Source organism: Schistocerca cancellata, chromosome 4 (genome assembly GCF_023864275.1).
Source record: "Schistocerca cancellata isolate TAMUIC-IGC-003103 chromosome 4, iqSchCanc2.1, whole genome shotgun sequence".
NCBI lineage: Eukaryota > Metazoa > Arthropoda > Insecta > Orthoptera > Acrididae > Schistocerca > Schistocerca cancellata.
The window spans coordinates 521877790-521898032 of record NC_064629.1 but is presented as its reverse complement, the minus strand read 5'-3'; the positions used below and the strand labels follow the sequence as shown (position 1 = coordinate 521898032).

Here is a 20243-nt window from a genome sequence, read left to right as displayed (position 1 = left end):
GCGCAGCTAGCGCCATTCGACGGCCAACACCGCGGTTCCTGGTGTGTCCGCTGTGCCGTGCGTGTGATCATTGCTTGTACAGCCCTCTCGCAGTGTCCGGAGCAAGTATGGTGGGTCTGACACACCGGTGTCAATGTGTTCTTTTTTCCATTTCCAGGAGTGTATATTTGTCCAATGAATATCCGTTTATCATGTGCATTTCTTCTTAGTGTAGCAATTTTAATGGCCAGTAGTGTACTAACAGATATTGCATGGAGGTGATTGCAATAGTGTACAGTTGTAAATATTTTTTGTTGGTCTTTTCACAGGATCAAACACATGATCTATTCTGTTTCCAGCTATAAGGTTCTATTTCAGAGCAAAATGGTAGTCATTTAATAACTTGCTAAACTGCTACTTCTTTGCATAAGAGTAGGTGTACAACATTAAGTCCACCACATTTAGATGCAATGTGACCATAGCTTTTCAGCAGATCAAGATGTGAATGGAACTTTATTAACAGATTTTTCGTGTGCCCTTTACTGTAGTACTACAGCATATGCCTATTTCTCGTTACTACGGCTGGCAAAGGCACCACATTTCCAGCGGTTTTACTTTGATAGTGCTAAGAATAAGTACAAAATGTAGTAAGAACCATTGTCTCATGACAGAAACTATGGGAATGCAAAGAATAGCTACACATCTCTAGAGACCTGACTGTCTTGCTGGCAAAGACATAGATACCTAAAAGAGTCCACGTGTAGAGCAAACTTACCGTATTACCTATTAAGGTAATACGGTAAGGCTTATATAGTGGTCACATGATCATGACATTGCTTTTGGTTGTGTTAGCGTAGTGCTCTAATGCTGAATATTATATGTTTAACTGTGCCACCACACTATGCTAATGTCAATAAGCATTCCTAAAATTACACGATTTACCTGTCATGTCGATCACCTCTATAATTATTTATCAACAGCATAACACATCTCGGAGTATCGTGAACCGTTATGTTTAAAATGCGGTATTTGATCGTCAGCCTGGGACACTTACCATGTTGAATTAATACACTCCTGGAAATTGAAATAAGAACACCGTGAATTCATTGTCCCAGGAAGGAGAAACTTTATTGACACATTCCTGGGGTCAGATAGATCACATGATCACACTGACAGAACCACAGGCACATAGACACAGGCAACAGAGCATGCACAATGTCGACACTAGTACAGTGTATATCCACCTTTCGCAGCAATACAGGCTGCTATTCTCCCATGGAGACGATCGTAGAGATGCTGGATGTAGTCCTGTGGAACGGCTTGCCATGCCATTTCCACCTGGCGCCTCAGTTGGACCAGCGTTCGTGCTGGACGTGCAGACCGCGTGAGACGATGCTTCATCCAGTCCCAAACATGCTCAATGGGGGACAGATCCGGAGATCTTGCTGGCCAGGGTAGTTGACTTACACCTTCTAGAGCACGTTGGGTGGCACGGGATACATGCGGACGTGCATTGTCCTGTTGGAACAGCAAGTTCCCTTGCCGGTCTAGGAATGGTAGAACGATGGGTTCGATGACGGTTTGGATGTACCGTGCACTATTCAGTGTCCCCTCGACGATCACCAGTGGTGTACGGCCAGTGTAGGAGATCGCTCCCCACACCATGAAGTCGGGTGTTGGCCCTGTGTGCATCGGTCGTATGCAGTCCTCATTGTGGCGCTCACCTGCACGGCGCCAAACACGCATACGACCATCATTGGCACCAAGGCAGAAGCGACTCTCATCGCTGAAGACGAGACGTCTCCATTCGTCCCTCCATTCACGCCTGTCGCGACACCACTGGAGGCGGGCTGCACGATGTTGGGGCGTGAGCGGAAGACGGCCTAACGGTGTGCGGGACCGTAGCCCAGCTTCATGGAGACGGTTGCGAATGGTCCTCGCCGATACCCCAGGAGCAACAGTGTCCCTAATTTGCTGGGAAGTGGCGGTGCGGTCCCCTACGGCACTGCGTAGGATCCTACGGTCTTGGCGTGCATCCGTGCGTCGCTGCGGTCCGGTCCCACGTCGACGGGCACGTGCACCTTCCGCCGACCACTGGCGACAACATCGATGTACTGTGGAGACCTCACGCCCCACGTGTTGAGCAATTCGGCGGTACGTCCACCCGGCCTCCCGCATGCCCACTATACGCCCTCGCTCAAAGTCCGTCAACTGCACATACGGTTCACGTCCACGCTGTCGCGGCATGCTACCAGTGTTAAAGACTGCGATGGAGCTCCGTATGCCACGGCAAACTGGCTGACACTGACGGCAGCGGTGCACAAATGCTGCGCAGCTAGCGCCATTCGACGGCCAACACCGCGGTTCCTGGTGTGTCCGCTGTGCCGTGCGTGTGATCATTGCTTGTACAGCCCTCTCGCAGTGTCCGGAGCAAGTATGGTGGGTCTGACACACCGGTGTCAATATGTTCTTTTTTCCATTTCCAGGAGTGTAGATATGTGGTATCATTATCACAAGAAAATATGATGGAAGCTTGGTACAACAGTCCAGTGTTTACATATACATATACTCGAAAATACTAGCAGACAGAGACTCTAGCTAATTCTGCACACATGTCGCATATTCTTTTTGTTTTACAGGGTGTCCAGAAAAGGGCTTCCTGATTTCAAAATTAAATATCTCGAAAACAAAGATCGATAGAGGAATGCAGTAAACGGTATGTTTATTGTGAAAGCTGTAAGAAGTTTATACACCAGTTTGAAATAATAGTTACAAAAGCTGCTAACAGATGGCGCTGTAATCGCCATACGTAATGCCTAGTATAAATAGTGATCCGAAGCCCAGGGCGATCAGTTCCACTATTGAAACGTGAAAGGAGGTTAGCGTACCGAAGGAAGAGATTAAAACCATGTACCCCACTGAACAACGCGTTTTTTCTGGTGCTAGAGTACCACAGGTTAGAAGAGAGTCCTACGGCAACAAGGCGAAGTTTTCAAGCACGATTTAATGTTCCAAAAGGACCCGATGCGAAAACCATTCGTACGCTCTTCGCAAAATTTCAACGAACAGGCAGTGTAACTGATGATCTAGTGGGGCATGTTGGCCGTAAGCAAACTGCAGTTACGCCTGAAAATATCGCCACAGTTTCTGGAATTATTCAGCGAAATCCAATGTCATCCGTCCGTAGAATTGCATCTGAGACTGGTTTGAAGCGTTCCAGCACGCAGAAAATACTGAGAAAGAGCCTTCACATGTTTCCATTCAAAATTCAAACGCACCAGGCCATACCCGTACGAGCTGTGCAACAAAGGGTTGCCTTTGCTAATCAGATGCTCACAATGATTGATAGTGAAGGATTTGATGTTGGCTGCATCTGGTTTACAGATGAAGCACACTTCCACCTGAATGGATGCGTGAATAAGCAGAACTGTCGATTTTGGGTTTCCGAAAAGCCATATTGGTGTGAAGCGAAACCCCTGTATTCTCCTAAAGTTACTGTGTGGGCTGCAGTATGCAGCAGAGGCATTATTGGCCCTTTTTTCATTCGAGAAACGGTCACTGGTGCACGTTACGTTGCAATTTTGGAACAATTTGTCGCCACACAGCAAGCGTTAGAGGATCGACCAAGTACTGAATGGTTTATGCAAGATGGAGCCCGACCACATCGGACCGAACAAGTGTTTCGCTTTCTTGAGGAATGCTCCGGGAATCGAGTCATTGCTTTGGAATATCCCAAATTTACTGGTGCAGGCATGGATTGGCCTCCATATTCGCCGGATTTGACTCCCTATGACTTTTTTTTGTGGGGCACAATGAAAGACATGGTCTACCCGAAGCATCCCGCCACGCTGGACGAGCTTGAATCGGCGATCTCTGTGGCATGTGAATCCATTTCGGTTGAGACACTACGAAATGTGACGGCGAATTTCATTCTTCGTTTGCGCCACCTCTGTAGTGCCAATGGTGAACATTTTGAAAACATTGTGATGTGATGGTTTGCAAAGATTGTTTTCATACGATTATTTCACTTATGTATGCTGATATGAGCTGTACAGCGTACAGCGCCATCTGTTAGCAGCTTTTGTAACTATTATTTCAAACTGGTGTATAAACTTCTTACAGCTTTCACAATAAACATACCGTTTACTGCATTCCTCTATCGATCTTTGTTTTCGAGATATTTAATTTTGAAATCAGGAAGCCCTTTTCTGGACACCCTGTATGTGGAGTGTGATACAGCGCCATCACAACAGCATACTATGAACTACCATTCAGAAATTTGTGTGCTTATTGATGGCTTTCAAATTCGCATACACTTCGTTCTCAAATAAAATGTCTCAATACTTACAGTTTATATAAACTGCGTATCGTTAAATGGAAATGAGAGCGCACTGTGTCAAGAGACTTGCTGGCCAGGCATGTTAACTGATCTGTGTCATCGAGGCTATTAACATCTCCATGTTTGTGTGGCGTGGCTGGTGAATTGAGTCAGGTGGAGGATGCAGCTCCTCCTGCAGTGCACTCAGTACAGAGCTGGCTGGCTGAGTGACATCCTGGTGCAGTACAGTGTCTCTCTATGTTATTTTACAGGTATGCGTTACTATGCAGTACCAACGTGTACATGGATGCAGGATGCATGTTATTCCAGTATTATGAGGAACCAATTACTCATAAAATGACTTTTTTCCTATCTGGAGGTCCATCTACAGTGAGTATCTCAGCAGGTTTGGTGGAAGGGGTGCTCATGACCACAATGTGTGCCCTCTACATTTGGTGAGGGTGTCACGTGACAGAACGAATCAAGTTTCGGATATATGGAATTTTGTTTTTTGCTGTAGGTGTCAGTTAAGTGTGCAATGATGACAAGGACAGGCAGTGGTTATGCTTCGTAGTGCTTACAGACAACACATCGACTCATTGTGGATAGTAAATGTTTGTCTTTCTTTCCAAAGTTAGTTGGATGATTCGGTTGAGAGGAAGAAACAACAAAAGTCGTCGGTCTTCCCAGAGTACATTATACTGTAGGCATTACCCCTAAACTTGTTAAATGGAGCCATGCAATTAATAAAAAGAAGTTGTGTTATCTTAATTTCAGGCAGTTAGTTCTATCATTTTTTTTAAGCTTGGCTTTTTGGTCTGTTCCCTCAATTTTTATGGCTGGACACGATTGACAAGTGCAACATGTGGACATGCTAACATCATTTTCGGTGCAAATTCAGTGCAGTAGTACAATGTAGACTATCTTGTATGTGTAGGGTAAACACTATAGTTATAAATCGAAGCTTCACACACAAAAATGGATCCAGCAGATGCTCCTGGACATGATGCAACAGTGTCTCGATTTACTCGATAGATAAATAAAAAGTATAGACAGGTAGATGATAGTCTGCATTTGAACCACTCATTCATTTTTGTTAAGACCTGTGATTTAAAATTGCTTGACGGTATTTCCATAAAAGAATATGTGTATCCTGCTGCTTTAATATAACCCTTGCGTTGTGACATAGGTGCTGGTTTACATACATGGCAGTCAACAGTATGTTCTTCTGACAAACTGAGGCTTGCAAACATATTGTAACATACGCAATCGCTAAAGCATATTCACAGCTCCCGAATATTTAATGTACACGCGCTACAGAGCGTCGATATTTATGACATGCTTACAGAAAGTCTCCGCTTTATTGCTGAATACAAAAGGCATTAGTTACGTTAATATTGGTTACCATTTGTCAGTACAGTCACACACACACAATTCGCCTAGAAGACTAATATTTTATGTAGAATTTATACAAACGGTAATGTCAAAAGTATCTTACGTTCATATTTACCACCATTCTGTGGAATTTGCTATGATGGCACACACACTGCAGTATCAGAGTATTTCACACCGCCATTTTTTAAATCTAATTCGCACTGCAACACATATTGGAGTCAGCTGTTTAGGAATCATTAATGCACAGCATTCTAATAACTTTTTTAAATGCAAAAGCACTTCCTCAAAATTAGATATATTTACAAATATGCCATTTCTTTATTTGGCTGTTACATGTGCATCTTGGTCTATCCTCCCAATTCCATCAATTCCGATTTGGCATGATGCTACTCTGCTAGTTTTGTATCTAGTTTCCATTCGACTGACATTTTTACAGGCTATGCTATGATGTCATTAATTTATACTCTCAGAGTATCTTACCTCAGTGTCTGTGTGAGTATTGGAACAACAGGGGTACGGTCCCAAAGTAACGTTATCCAAGATGGCGGAGATGACGTCATGCAAGATGGCGGATTTTGGCGGGAAGTTTGAATTTTGGCGGGAAAGTACCACGCCCACCCTCCCACCCCCCAGAAAAATAGCGGGAAGTTCAAATTCCACCATGATAATGCGTCACACCTAGGAAAATGGCGGGAAGAAAGGACTTATGTTTAATATTTAAAATATTTCAAACATGTGTATTCGCCACTCAGTCTGGACTCCAACTGGCTTAGTTCATATCGTCGCCACCAAAGAGTGCCACCGCGACGTCATCCAAGATGACGACCGTGACCTTATTCAAGATGGCTGCACCCAGTGTATCCACTACATGGTGTAAGATTGGACACTTGGCCAACCTCCACTAACGTAACCCACTCCCTAATAAAAATCGCACAAAATTCAAATTCCAACATGATAATGCGGTACGTCTACGATAATGGCGGGAAAAATGGACTTGCCTTCATTATTTAACCATTTTCAAGTAGGTGTGTTCGCCACCAGGTCTGGACTCCAACTGACTTAGTTCATATTGTCGCCACCATAGGGCGCCACCGTACCATCATCCAAGATGGTGGATTTTCGCGGGAAGATACGACACTTGGGCTACCTCCATTAACCTAACACCCCTCCCCCTAGAAAATGGCGGGAACTTCAAATTCCAACATGATAATACGCCTCACCAAAGAAAATCGTGGGAAGATAAATCACTTGAGGTTTCAGTGCTAATCTAAGAAAATCGCGGGAAGAAGGTCAGTTGAGCTTCCTCCAACTAACCTAAGTCACCTGACTGCCACTTCCTCCTACGAACTGGCGCCAAGTTTGAATTTAGGCAGTAAACAAAGCTCACTTGTGTTTTCATTACCAACCTAAGAAAATTGTTGCGAACAAAGCTCACCACCACCATTAACCTAAGTCACCAGACCGCCACCTCTTCCTAGAGGTGGGTGGTAAAAGGACTCAGCCTGCACTAGGCAGATGGAGAGAGGAAGGAGTGTACTTCATTTATTTTCGAGCAATTTATTTAGGGATGGAGTATATTTATCACAGAACACACGCTCTGACATGTCCCACAGCATACAGACCTGGAAACTACTCCTACGTAACTCATGTATAAGGCTCTACACACACGCTTGATAATTGTAAACCGTCAAAAATTACGCATTGCACAGCAACAGACATGTGAAGCACACATAAATAATGCAATACATTTACGTCAAGAGAGCCAAATAACTCTTAAATTGTCTAAATAATAATCCATGTAAAAGACACTGCAAACATGCTTGCTAATCGTCAACTGTCGAAATCATGCACCATTCTTTATTTAAACAATTAGAGGCAGCACCACCACCAAGTGTATACGCCACGGAGTCCATAACCCAACTGAATTAGTTCATATCGATGTCACTAGAGAACGTTGTAGTGGCTTCAGGTGATGACGCAAGTAGTGTACTCTAAGATGGCGCCACCTAGTGGGTGGTAAAAGCTCCATACCCTAACTGGCTTATTATATTTCGTCGCCGCCGGAAGACGCCACCGTGACACTAGCTGATGACGCAAGTACAGTTATCCAGGGTGGCAGCAAACAGTATGTTCTCCACGAGGGCTAGTACTCAGTACCACCAGCAGAGGACGCTGTCGTCCGTTTCCTGACGTAATCCAAGATGGTCAGGGAAAATGGTGGCAAAACGACTCAGCCTGCTCTGGGCTACTGGGGAGAGTGAGGATTGACTGCACTCTATTTATTTTCAAACATTTTATTTAGGCATGGATTATATTCATCACACTATCACAAAACACCGACCCAAATGTGCCTGGGGTCATGTTGCACAGCCTACAGACGCGCAAACAACTCCAAATTTCAGTACGCAATAAAAAACTGCTCCTAAATAATGCAGTACACATATCTGCAAACACGCTCAGTACTCAAAAATGTGTGTGAAATCTTATGGGACTTAACTGCTAAGGTCATCAGTCACTAAGCTCACACACTGCTTAACCTAAATTATCCTAAGGACAAACACACACACCCATGCCCGAAGGAGGACTTGAACCCCCGCCGGGACCAGCCGCACACTCCATGACTGCAGCGCCTTAGACCGCTCAGCTATTCCCGCGCAGCACGCTCAGTACTCGTAAACTGTCCAAACAACTCATAGCACAGAGTACAAGGCCACTCGCAAAATAACACAACAGACGCGCGCAAGCACCCTCCACCACACCCTGTCCCCCGCGAAGTCACATGCCCGTCAGCTGTCAAACCGCGCACAGGTCCCTGTTCGGCTTCCGCAAACATTAGGTGGCGACAGCCGCATTCATTCTTCACACCCGTGAAATTCCTATCCAAATACGTGATCACCTAGACGCCGACGATGACGTGAGTGAAGCTGGTCCGTGAGCGCCACAATCCTCGAAAAGTGAGGCGATCGCAGCTCGGATCCCGCGCGCTCTGTCACAGTCCCCGAGCCGACATCGTCGAACACCGGTGAAAGTTGCATTCCAAGCAGCGCTCACGCCAGTCTAATATGGCAGGCACCTCCAGGTGCCACTTGTCTCTGCCATTGAAGGCATAATAACACAGGGCGTGTTGACATACACACACATGCACACACACACACACACACACACACACACACACTTTTAAGCACACTTATCTACCCAGCACGGCTCTCGCCTCGCCGCGAAACGTCTGCGGTATGACTTTCCATCTAAAACGTTCTCAACGTTATTCTTATGTCACATGGCTCTGTAAAAAAGTAACACCCAAGTCAAAATGTCTGAAATTGTATAATGTCCCAGAAATAGTTAACATTCGCTTTCTACATGTCTCAGCTTGTGTGCACGGAAATTCTTCCCATAACAGAACCTGTTTACGAAAATAACATCGAATGCACTCTTCCCAACGCTCCTAACGTGGTACCCTGCCAACTCTCAACATATGCAAACGTTCCCTCCTATACCCCACGACAATCAATCGAGCATTCTGATTGGCTCTTAGCGTATTTACCCGCAGAATTAGTGAGCCGCCGGTATCGAAGCACGATCAACATTTTCTTTCTGATGCTTTCTGTGATTATTTTGCACAGATCGCTAAATTGCATTGACAGTTAAACACGCAAACTTGCCTACACATCATCAAATACATACGAGACTCACAAGAATGTTGGAAGTCAGGAATATATTTACGAGTCTAACTACAATTAAATATTACTATTGCTGCTACATTCTGACGGTGTACAGTTAATGTGTCCTCTTGACGACTGCGCCTCAGTATCTATAGCGCATATAATTTTCCACATAAGAAATCGCTCACCGCTATCCATGTACTCAATCTACACGTCCCACACGATAGGACACACAGTCATCCTCTTTAGTCATCCCATAAAACAAACAATAGTAACTTTACAATGCAATATATAAACTGTTTACACAGTGTAAGCCACACTAACTTTAAAATACAATATATGCACATTTTACACAAACAGCGCAGTTATCTTTTATATCTGTACAGTACCTGAAAAATTATTGTTTGCGCACACTCACACTGCCTATATGTCACTATGATTCCCCAGTCCTAGGGAAGCACTGCCATCCTGTTCTTTCTTTCTACAGACGCTACACTCAACAGTAATAAACTATTTTCCACTGATCACCATTTTGCACCGACAACTAAACATCGCAAACTTGTCTACAGGTCATCAAATACATACGATACTCGCAAGAATATTGGAGCGTCAAACTGATCTCCAACCAGGAATATATCACCGAGCACTGTCTCGATCTAGTAAACATGCAATTCATATCCCCCACCATACCAAATCACCCCCCTTACACCAGTGAACCGAAGTCACTCTCTCAGAACTGATGTGCAAAGACAGGCTCGTTTCCTATCTGCACAAACGAGTTACTGTTTCCGCTTTCTTGCCCGCATTTCTACAGACATCTCCAGACTCGTCGATTACCTTTCGCCGTACTTCTCGATATCAAGCCCACAGCAGTAGCCTCCCGATCGCAAACGCAACATAATGCACAGGATATAGACTGTAAATTATTTCTCCACAAACACCAAACTTTACCGAGGTGCAGTGTGCTGCAAACGATTGACTAACTAGAAACAAATAGACTAAAGTGATATTTGCACTCTCGAATACCGAAGCTGGGGATGTAACAGATTCCAGATTATCAATATTCTTTACAAAGGAACTAGGGTCTTTCCCACGTCTAGAGAACAGGCAAACGTGTGTCCAACACACCACAATTGATCTTCCCTCAACTAAGTAAAGGCACCAAATGTGCAGAAGCAGTCGACCGAACAATTTACATGGGACGAAATAACGCTCCACCGCAAACCCACCATCTTCTCAAAGTTACACTTCATCATGAAAGCCGCCCAGCACATATTAATTATTAGTTCGCTATTCGGTCGTCTAGAAATGGTGGTAAAGTTAACTTTGATACATTCCTACACTCCAACATGCCTCTGCATTCGGAAGACTGCTACCATTAACATGGGAAGGCGAATCAATACCACCACAGACTTTGCATACACGGACACATCCTAGGAAACCCCTCACATATATCTTCTATCACTATACTTACAATTAAATCTTACGATCGTGGTCTCAACTGAACTGTATTCAGCAATGAGCGAAGGATCGGAAATACACTCTGTTGTCTGCTGTGGCTCTGGAAATACCTCTACCTTTCTTACTACTAGACATACTCCTCCCTTCGCTATAACAGTACTCCAAGTCAAATCCATACCCTCACTACAACAACATATAGACATTTACTTTACACAAACAGATATACTTTATAAACCTGATGCTCAAATGCGAAAACAACACACACCCAGCACTAACTATAATATTACCTCCTCAGTAACTGGACGCATACGACACCAAATACACTCCTGGAAATGGAAAAAAGAACACATTGACACCGGTGTGTCAGACCCACCATACTTGCTCCGGACACTGCGAGAGGGCTGTACAAGCAATGATCACACGCACGGCACAGCGGACACACCAGGAACCGCGGTGTTGGCCGTCGAATGGCGCTAGCTGCGCAGCATTTGTGCACCGCCGCCGTCAGTGTCAGCCAGTTTGCCGTGGCATACGGAGCTCCATCGCAGTCTTTAACACTGGTAGCATGCCGCGACAGCGTGGACGTGAACCGTATCTGCAGTTGACGGACTTTGAGCGAGGGCGTATAGTGGGCATGCGGGAGGCCGGGTGGACGTACCGCCGAATTGCTCAACACGTGGGGCGTGAGGTCTCCACAGTACATCGATGTTGTCGCCAGTGGTCGGCGGAAGGTGCACGTGCCCGTCGACCTGGGACCGGACCGCAGCTACGCACGGATGCACGCCAAGACCGTAGGATCCTACGCAGTGCCGTAGGGGACCGCACCGCCACTTCCCAGCAAATTAGGGACACTGTTGCTCCTGGGGTATCGGCGAGGACCATTCGCAACCGTCTCCATGAAGCTGGGCTACGGTCCCGCACACCGTTAGGCCGTCTTCCGCTCACGCCCCAACATCGTGCAGCCCGCCTCCAGTGGTGTCACGACAGGCGTGAATGGAGGGACGAATGGAGACGTGTCGTCTTCAGCGATGAGAGTCGCTTCTGCCTTGGTGCCAATGATGGTCGTATGCGTGTTTGGCGCCGTGCAGATGAGCGCCACAATCAGGACTGCATACGACCGAGGCACACAGGGCCAACACCCGGCATCATGGTGTGGGGAGCGATCTCCTACACTGGCCGTACACCACTGGTGATCGTCGAGGGGACACTGAATAGTGCACGGTACATCCAAAACGTCATCGAATCCATCGTTCTACCATTCCTAGACCGGCAAGGGAACTTGCTGTTCCAACAGGACAATGCACGTCCGCATGTATCCCGTGCCACCCAATGTGCTCTAGAAGGTGTAAGTCAACTACCCTGGCCAGCAAGATCTCCGGATCTGTCCCCCATTGAGCATGTTTGGGACTGGATGAAGCGTCGTCTCACGCGGTCTGCACGTCCAGCACGAACGCTGGTCCAACTGAGGCGCCAGGTGGAAATGGCATGGCAAGCCGTTCCACAGGACTACATCCAGCATCTCTACGATCGTCTCCATGGGAGAATAGCAGCCTGTATTGCTGCGAAAGGTGTATATACACTGTACTAGTGCTGACATTGTGCATGCTCTGTTGCCTGTGTCTATGTGCCTGTGGTTCTGTCAGTGTGATCATGTGATGTATCTGACCCCAGGAATGTGCCAATAAAGTTTCCCCTTCCTGGGACAATGAATTCACGGTGTTCTTATTTCAATTTCCAGGAGTGTAATACTGACCGAAAATCAGCAATGATTGTACATGTCTCTTACGTTCCTCCTGTGAGTCATGCCACCGTGTCATAGACGTAATCGAGCACAGGTTAAATAAAAAATACCCACCCCAACAACTACTGCATGTTACTCTCACACGCGCTCGTCGTTCTACTGGTGCACCCAAGTATCCATATTAAAACCTGTAACCGCTTTACGGTCCGAAGTACGACATTACCTATGAATGAGCTGGCGTTTTCCGGACAAATACCGTGATGGTGATTCCAGAAATGTGTGTATTAAGAGCCAACTATGCAACCTCGGAATAAACTCAATGAACTTTGAAAGTCATTCGGCTAAGGAACGTGGTATGCAAGCGCTATTTGCGACTCCATCACACCGCACGCAACTACACAATTCATTAGTATTTACAACGCATTCTGTTTCGAGACCATATCAGACGTTTTGCGATATATCCGCTGAGTTATAGACGATGACATACAGTAGTAGTAGATGAGGTGCTAATTGAAGTCCTAAGAAGAAAAATATAAACAAACTTCTCAGATCTCTAGCCTTACGCTATATATTAGAAATTACGTCCATTCAAACACATACTTGCATAGGCTCACACCCACAAGTCAATCATATTTCACGCACTCTCATATCTCCAAACGAGTCACCTTCCTCGAATCTGTCTGCTACAGTAAAATTACAACCTCATTTTAATCACACCCTATACATCTTGCAGTCGCACCCAGTTCTACAGCTTTCCACAAGTGCTAGTTCCAATTTAAGTCAGAGAAAGACATATCCCTGGACCGCCTCGCTTCACAAGTCTGTGGACGCAACGACCAGCTTCGCTTGCGTCATCGTCGGCGTCTAGGTGATCACGTATTTGGATAGGAATTTCACGGGTGTGAAGAATGAATGCGGCTGTCGCCACCTAATGTTTGCGGAAGCCGAGCAGGGGACTTGTGTGCAGTTTGATAGCTGACGGGCGTGTGACTTAGCGGGGGACAGGGTGTGGTGGAGGGTGCTTGCTTGCGTCTGTTGCGTTATTTTGCTATCAGCCCTGTAGTCTGTGCTATGCGTTATTTGGACAGTTTACAAGTACTGCGCATGTTTGCAGATATGTGTACTGCATTATTTAGGAGCAGTCTGCTATTGTGAACTGAAATTAGGAGTTGTTTGCGCGACTGTGGGCTGTGCAACATGACCCCAGGCACATTTGGGTGGGTGTTTTGTGATAGTGTGACAAATATAATCCATGCCTAAATAAAATGTTTGAAAATAAATAGAGTGCAGTCAATTCTTACTCTCCCCAGCAGCCCAGAGCAGGCTGAGTCGTTTTGCCACCATTTTCCCTAACCATCTTGGTTTACGTCAGGAAACGGACGACAGCGTCCTCTGCTGGTGGTACTGAGTACTAGCCCTCGTGGAGAACACACTGTTTGCTGCCACCATGGATAATTGTACTTGCGTCATCAGCTGGTGTCACAGTGGCGTCCTCCGGCGGCGACGAAATGTACTAAGACAGTTGGGGTCTGGAGCTCGTGGTGAACCCACTAGGTGGCGCCATCTTACATTACGGTACTTGTGTCATCACCTGACGTCACTACAACGGTCTCTAGTGGCATCGATATGAACTAAGTCAGTTGGGCTATGGACTCAGTGGCGAATACACTTGGTGGTGGTGCTGCCTCTAATTGTTTAAATAAAGAATGGTGTATGATTTCGACAGTTGACGATTAGCAAGCATGTTTGCAGTGTCTTCTACATGGATTATTATTTAGACAATTTAAGAGTTGTTTGGCTCTCTTGACGTAAATGTATTGCATTATTTATGAGTGGTTCACATGTCTGTAGCTGTGCAATGCGTAATTTTTGACGGTTTACAATTAGCAAGCGTGTGCGTAGAGCCTTATACATGAGTTACGTAGGAGTAGTTTCCAGGTCTGTATGCTGTGGGACATGTCAGAGCGTGTGTTCTGTGATAAATATACTCCATCCCTAAATAAATTGCTCGAAAATAAATGAAGTACACTCCTTCCTCTCTCCATCAGCCTAGTGCAGGCTGAGTCCTTTTACCACCCACCCCTAGGAAGAGGTGGCGGCCTGGTGACTTGGGTTAATGGTGGTGGTGAGCTTCGTTTGCAACAATTTTCTTAGGTTGGTAGCGAAAACACAAGTGAGCTCTGTTTACTGCCTAGATTCAAACTTGGCGCCAGTTCATAGGAGGAAGTTGCGGTCAGGTGACTTAGGTTAATGGAGGTAGCCCAATTGACCTTCTTCGCGTGATTTTCTTAGATTATCAGCGAAACCTCAAGTGACTTATCTTCCTGCGGTTTTCTTAGGTGTGACGTATCATCATGTTGGAATTTGAAGTTCCGCCATTTTCTGGGGGGAGGAGTGGTTAGGTTAGTGGAGGTAGCCCAAGTGTCGTATCTTCCCGCCAAAATTCACCATCTTGGTTGACGTCACAGTGGCGCTCTCTGGTGGCGCCGATATGAACTAAGCCAGTTGGAGTCCAGTCCAGTGGCGTACACACATGCTTGAAATAGGTTAAATAATAAAGAAAACTCCTTTTTTCACGCCATTTTTCTAGGTGTGACGCATTTTTCTGCGGGGGGGGGGGGGGGAGGGTGTGGCACTTTCCCGCCAAAATTCATACTTCCCGCCAAAATTCATACTTCCCGCCAAAATCCGCCATCTTGGATTATGTCAAAGCCGCCATCTTGGATTATGGTACTTTGGGGCCGTACCCCTGTTGTTCCAATACTTGTGTGGTGTATGTATGGTATACGTGCGGCGTATGTACAGTGAAAACGTAGTGCATTTGTGGTGTAATTGATGTGTATGTGTGGCGTAATTGTGAATTGTGGTGCATGAACCGTAACTATGGAATACGTGGCATAATTGTGGTGAATGTATAGTAATTGTGGTGAAATTGGGGCGTATGTACAGAGACGCAATGTTAGTCTACCAATTATACAACTGGTTTCTAGATTTGGCCTCCTACCAAATTGCCAATTTCCTACCAATTTAAGAAAACCTTATACAATGGACAGTTTCAAGACTCTGCTGCAGCTGTAAGTTTTACTTAAAGAAGCCTAGTGTGGGCTGTAATTATCATATGGCAGCGAAACCTCGTAGCTATTCTAATGTGAAAATGATGTACAGTGAAAAAAAATTGTTCCGGTTTTGGCCACCACGTGCAAGTCTGGCACTGAAAATTCACGAAAAACGTATGGTAATGTTTCCATTTGTAATGGGTTACTAACAGGATGTGGCCAAAGAAGGTCTAACACCTGAGAAAGGCATAATGTTTTATTAACCACCGCTTAAACATTTTGTTCAATATCAGCACTGGAGACGTCGAGTAGAGGCAGCAGCAGCTCCGGTGGAATCTGAGCTACGTGTTCCTGTGTACTAGCTTTCAGATCAGGTAGAGGCCAAATGTCTCCCTGATAAATACGTTCTTTTAGATATCCCCAGAGCCAAAAGTCACCTGGATTCAGATCAGGTAATCTTGCTCGCCATGCATCTGGAAAATCTCTGGGGATAACAAGTTCGTTGAAGTTTGCATTAAGCACACCTATCACTGGGCGAGCGGCATGAGATGTTGCTTCATTTTGTATGAAAGCAGTGGTTTCCACACAGTTGCGCTCTTCCAAAGCAGGACTCGCATGCTGTACAAGGAGGTCTTGATGAAGTTCAGACATCGCAGTACAACTGACAGGCCCTCTGGGCTTATTCTCTACAAAGAAGAATGGGGTCAGAATACAGGCGCTTGTGAATCCATATCACACAGTCACATACGGCGAGTGCAGTGGCTCTTCGCGCACAACACACGGTCAACAGTACCCCAAATTCGGCAGTTCTCGTGTATTCACTGCATCGTGTAGCGTAAAATGTGCCTCCTCATTCCACAGAATATTGCCCGACCACATGTTATCAACCTCGATCCGTGCCAGAAACCAAATGGTAAAATTCAGAATGTTGCTGCACTGTTGCATCTTATTCAGGTACCAGTGTAATACAGACTGCGAAACAATCTGTACCGTTGGCCATGGGATAGACAATTCTCGTGACACTGTACGAGCACTGGTACTGCCCTAGGTGCGTGCTGCATTGTCAGTTACACCAACAGCAACCTCGTCAATAACTTCTGCTGGGGAAAGACGCCTTACTCTTCCAGTTGCCACATTAAGCTCATCCGTGTTTTCGTTTTTCGTTATCATCTTTTTTCAACCATTTAATGATATTGGGCCTCTCCTCAGACCTTTCAGTCGGCAATATTTTTTCAATGCGGCATTGTAACTGCTGCCGTTCACGTAAAACAGTTTCATTAACAGCACACGGACTCTTTTTCTCGATAGCCACACTGTTCACTCAAGTTATGGTTTGTCAAATTAGCTCCGCATTAATACGATCATTACAGCCCACGCTGGACCTCTGCGAGTATCTGCACTTTAATTATAACCACCTGGTATATACAGGGTGTTTGTTTTAACTTGGGACAACTAAACATCTCGAAAACGAAGCATCGTATGAAAAAAATGTTCCAGGTGAAAAGTTAAATGTTTCCTCTGTGGGCGGAGTCAGCTTTGTATTTGAAAATGGGAACCCCCACCCCATTTTTTGCATATTCGGATTCTACGCCATAAAATACTTACAGTTTAGTCAAAGCGTCGCTTCCCATTCTGGCGCTAAAATCAACAAATATCAGGTGTGCCTGTTTTTGCGATTAAGAGCGATGCATTTGAGTCTGCGTTTCATTTACGGTGTAAATGTAAACCTTTGTGTCCTAACGGTTGATATTTTTGTTCGTAATTTACTTTAGAGCTACAAATTTGATTGTGTAGTACAATATGGTTACCCATTTCAAGGTCGGTTAAAAACTATGTTGCGCGTGGCCCAGAACACTGACTTAAATGCAATAGTTTTCTGTTTCCGCCAGGACGCTTAATTTCGGTAAGTCCCCTTGCCACTCACCATTGGGGTTCTTGATTCCGGTGAATATCCGCGGCAGGTGCATTTGTCACACTCCCATCATGGACGTTTTACCTCATTAATGCCTGTGGTCTGTATTCCGCTGGTAGCCGTGTAGCGGCCAGTGCAAGAGTTATGGTGGTTGGGTGGAAACATAGATCGAAATCATTCACCCTGATAGTGCGGTTCTAGGACGGACACCGAAATCAAGCGTTTCAGTGGTTTGGGGACTCACCACAATCAACCCAACAGGGAACAGAGACTACGTTTCCATACAAGTAGCTTAACTTCCAGAGATGTAAATGTCTAGCCGTATTATTTGTACTATAAAGTCACATTTGCAACACTAAAGTAAATTTCGAAAAGAAATCTCAACTGTTGGAACACAAAGGTTTACATTTACGCTGTAAATGAAATGTAGAATCAAATGTTTCGGTTCTTAATTGCAAAAACAGGCACACTTCATATTTGTCGATTACAGCACCATCTATCACGAAAGAGGATCAATGGTTTGAGTAAACTGTACGTATTTTTTGGTGCAGAATCCTAATATCGCGGATTCCCATTCTATGAAACGGCGGATTCCCATTTTAAAATAAAATGTTTACCACGCCTGAGTAGGAGGGGTGCTTAGGAAGTGGCCAGTTGTGGGACGGATGTATGCCCCGTTTACTAATATTTTCTTTTCACCTAGAACATTTTTTCATACGATGCGTAGTGTTCGAGATATTAGCTATCTCCAGTTAAAACAAACGCCCAGTGCATACATCGCAAACTCCCTCCAACTATTACTTCTTTCATCTTCGCAGAGCCGTCATGCGCATTCATGGTAATTGCTCATCAGGGGGCTTACCTCCAACATATCGCACAAACCGAACGAGGAGTATATTGAATATTCTCCAGGGCACGGTGGCCATCCAGAATATTTAGTGTGGACCTTATAGGATAAAATCCACTGTTCAAATCTCTCACATTGCCTCTAAATTCAGTAGTCTGTTGTGACTCTACCAGCACCAAATCGTGGTGTAGCAATGACTACCAAACCTAAGTATAAACACATTAAATATACACTCCTGGAAATGGAAAAAAGAACACATTGACACCGGTGTGTCAGACCCACCATACTTGCTCCGGACACTGCGAGAGGGCTGTACAAGCAATGATCACACGCACGGCACAGCGGACACACCAGGAACCGCGGTGTTGGCCGTCGAATGGCGCTAGCTGCGCAGCATTTGTGCACCGCCGCCGTCAGTGTCAGCCAGTTTGCCGTGGCATACGGAGCTCCATCGCAGTCTTTAACACTGGTAGCATGCCGCGACAGCGTGGACGTGAACCGTATGTGCAGTTGACGGACTTTGAGCGAGGGCGTATAGTGGGCATGCGGGAGGCCGGGTGGACGTACCGCCGAATTGCTCAACATGTGGGGCGTGAGGTCTCCACAGTACATCGATGTTGTCGCCAGTGGTCGGCGGAAGGTGCACGTGCCCGTCGACCTGGGACCGGACCGCAGCGACGCACGGATGCACGCCAAGACCGTAGGATCCTACGCAGTGCCGTAGGGGACCGCACCGCCACTTCCCAGCAAATTAGGGACACTGTTGCTCCTGGGGTATCGGCGAGGACCATTCGCAACCGTCTCCATGAAGCTGGGCTACGGTCCCGCACACCGTTAGGCCGTCTTCCGCTCACGCCCCAACATCGTGCAGCCCGCCTCCAGTGATGTCGCGACAGGCGTGAATGGAGGGACGAATGGAGACGTGTCGTCTTCAGCGATGAGAGTCGCTTCTGCCTTGGTGCCAATGATGGTCGTATGCGTGTTTGGCGCCGTGCAGGTGAGCGCCACAATCAGGACTGCATACGACCGAGGCACACAGGGCCAACACCCGGCATCATGGTGTGGGGAGCGATCTCCTACACTGGCCGTACACCACTGGTGATCGTCGAGGGGACACTGAATAGTGCACGGTACATCCAAACCGTCATCGAACCCATCGTTCTACCATTCCTAGACCGGCAAGGGAACTTGCTGTTCCAACAGGACAATGCACGTCCGCATGTATCCCGTGCCACCCAACGTGCTCTAGAAGGTGTAAGTCAACTACCCTGGCCAGCAAGATCTCCGGATCTGTCCCCCATTGAGCATGTTTGGGACTGGATGAAGCGTCGTCTCACGCGGTCTGCACGTCCAGCACGAACGCTGGTCCAACTGAGGCGCCAGGTGGAAATGGCATGGCAAGCCGTTCCACAGGACTACATCCAGCATCTCTACGATCGTCTCCATGGGAGAATAGCAGCCTGCATTGCTGCGAAAGGTGGATATACACTGTACTAGTGCCGACATTGTGCATGCTCTGTTGCCTGTGTCTATGTGCCTGTGGTTCTGTCAGTGTGATCATGTGATGTATCTGACCCCAGGAATGTGTCAATAAAGTTTCCCCTTCCTGGGACAATGAATTCACGGTGTTCTTGTTTCAATTTCCAGGAGTGTATATAGCGCCAACTGTCTGCCGAGCGCTGTTGGCAAGCGGGACTTTACAACTGAGACTAAAGCTCAGCATCCAATGCGAAACGTGGTGACGACGGCCACAGCACCATGCCTCGCGTGTCAGTGTGAAGATGGCGACCTTTGTTTGGACCGATTTGAAAGGTAGAACTAATTCCCCTTTAAATCCGCGGAGCAATGGGTGTGTGGATTTAGGCCGACACT

At 46.2% G+C, this 20243-nt stretch overlaps 1 protein-coding gene across 1 annotated transcript in view; it reads right to left on the bottom strand.

The window, feature by feature from the left end:
* LOC126183512 (uncharacterized) overlaps positions 1-20243 on the bottom strand; it is a 253553-nt gene that overhangs the window by 79276 nt on the left and 154034 nt on the right. The window lies entirely within an intron of this gene.